Here is a 2,791-nt window from a genome sequence, read left to right on the forward strand (position 1 = left end):
TGGTATTTGACATGTATGAATCACCTCCTGTCTGATTGGGTTTTTGACATGTATGAATCACCTCCTGTCTGATTTGGTATTTGACATGTATGAATCACCTCCTGTCTGATTTTCAGAAAGACTGCTTCTTCAATGACTCATGGAATATTGTTTAATTCCTGTAGAAATGTTGTTGAACTGTGTTCAAGGCTATATACTTACATCTGTTTCAGTTATGCTTGAGATGAAAAAAAAACATCTTATTTGCTTTGAGTCAGCTTGAGTCTTTTTGATCTCCCTCCAATGTTTACTTTAAAATTGATGCCAGGGCAAGCGTTGTCTTTACAAAGACACAAATAAAAGTCATTCTTGTGTCAATTTACACAAGTTTCCATTCAGTCACTTTATATAGGATCCAACAACACTCCATTTTAGCTACTTTCTTTTTTTTTCTTCCAATTTTAATTTTTCTTTTCTAATTGTGTTCCTTATTCTGGTAAACATAGAATATAGAACAAATTCTATTGCCAATTAAGGGCCCACAGTGGACTACATGTGTGTATAGTATACATACAAATAAGGAAAAGAGCATCGATTCATTAGAAAAGTACAATTATATAATAGTTATATTATACATTGCTGCAAGTAAATTTTCCAACTGCAGTAAGTATTTTCTGGTTTCCAGAAGTAAGAAGATAAGTAAATTTTTGTTCACTATCTAACAATTTAAAATTTAACACTTCGTTTTCAACCAATTCAAAAAGAATCTATCATTAGAAAAATTTTCACACACTATCAAAAAAATGAGTTTCATCTCCTACAGCATTTACCTGGCGTTTGTTACAAAAAAAACCGTTCATTTCTAGGAACGTTAAGAGTATCGACCCATCTCAATTATAAGTTGATTAGCTGGAATACGTTATTTAATAATAGATTTTCTTAGTTCAAAGTTTTTAATTTCAGCTAAATAATTCTCAAAACCAAAATACTGTTTTAATTTTAAGTATGTGCATAATTTGCCATTTTCAAATTTAGTTTTTGTGGAGTACCAACTATCTCTATATGTATTAATCAAGTTGTTTTTTAATATCCTTTTCAATTTAAATTGACCAAAATCTTTAAATTTTTGATCAATATCTAGATATTCTCTTATTGTAATTACCATAGAATACAATGACAATTTGTTGCTATGATGAATAGATTTACAGCAAAAATAAGCATCCTTCAAAAGTTCAAAATCAGTAAAGTTTTCTAGTCGATACCAGTAACTTATCAATGATTTTAAAACATCATAGTGAAGAGGAAATCTACCAAAGTCTGATAAAACAGCAAAATTGACACTTTTTTATGCACACCAAGAACACATTTAGAAAATTTAAGGTGGACTTTTTCACACAGAAGAGTCTTGAAAAAAATCATCTGAATCAAATTTACTAGAACATAGTTTTTTTTAATGAAATATTGTAACTTCCCCAAATTTCTGAGTTATATAAAAGTACAGGTTTTATTGTATGATCAAACAGATGCAAACTTATGACTCCAGGTCCAATACTTAAAAAGTCTCCAATTTATAACAGGCTTTGGGTGCTTTATTAACAAATATATCCAGTAGATTTGGTGCTTTTTGGAATTTGGGGTAATTGGGGGTTCAAAGTTGGGCAACTTTTTTATTTTTGGTTTAATTTAGAATTTTTTTGTATTGGTTTCCCAATTATAATCCCTGTGTTTTCTAATCAGATTTTAGATAACTCTTGCAATTTTTGAGTTATAAGGGGCCACACCCCAAAAAATCAACATTTTTATTTTTGGTCCGATTTAGAATTTTTTTTCTTGTTGGATTCCCAATTAAATTTTCTGCCTCTTTTTTCAATCAGATTTCAGATATCTCTTACGATTTTCAAGTTATAAGGGATCAAAGGGGCCAAACCATTTGATGTGTCTATAATGAATTATAAGTCCCTATGCTTAAGTTTGTCAAAAACGTATATTGTGTCCAAACCTTCCCCAACTGATCAGGGTTCGAGTGTGTGGTTGTATCAAGCTGTGCTCCACGAAGCTTTTCATTTTATCTCTTTTCCTTGTCATTGACCAATTTAGTACTATTGTTTTTAGATCATTTTCTCCCAATTTTGCTTAAGGGCACTTCTGGGTCTGAACTTGCTGAAGGTGTAACGTGTATATCTTAAAAAATTGTAAGATAATGTTGAAAGTTAGTGAACCAATACTGCCAACTCTCACATGTCTCCAGTACGACACATTAATTTCAATGTTTTCTCACACTTTCTAGTGAACAGTTGATTTTTCATGTATCTTGAGACCAAAAATTAATAAAAAGGTAAACATCATGTTTTTTTAACGGAAATAGTGCCCATCTACAATTTCTATCAACATTGGATTTTCATATTGACTTGCAAAAGTTGATTCTTCACAATAGATTAAAGTAAAATAAATTTTACACCAAAGTTATCTATCTATGCTTCAAATCTTTAATGCATTTCATTTTCAAGAATAAAATGTTAGTCTGATTTAAAAAAGTAAGCCCTTATACATGTAAAAAGCATATAAAAAATTAAAAATATTTGATTGTTTGACCATAAGTTATTCCCTGCATGATACTTAGGTTGAATGATACTTTTATTCATTTATTATTATTTACTTGGGTATCCACTAATTTGACTTTAAATGACCCTTAATCTTTTTTGCACACCTGATAGTATTTCTTGCTGAATTTGGTAAAGCACTGTACAGGAGAGAATTTGTATTCTATATATTTTATCAAGTTAACAAATAAAAATCCAACAATGACAATATT

General features: G+C 29.9%; 1 pseudogene; it reads right to left on the minus strand.

Annotated features, from left to right (window-relative positions):
- Positions 1-850: 850 nt before the first annotated feature.
- On the minus strand, positions 851-1,398 carry LOC148608972 (uncharacterized; annotated as a pseudogene).
- Positions 1,399-2,791: the final 1,393 nt, after the last annotated feature.

The sequence above is a fragment of the Perna viridis genome, chromosome 8 (assembly GCF_037379345.1).
Source record: "Perna viridis isolate PV_CMFRI_1.1 ecotype Kerala chromosome 8, ASM3737934v1, whole genome shotgun sequence".
Taxonomy (NCBI): Eukaryota; Metazoa; Mollusca; class Bivalvia; order Mytilida; family Mytilidae; genus Perna; species Perna viridis.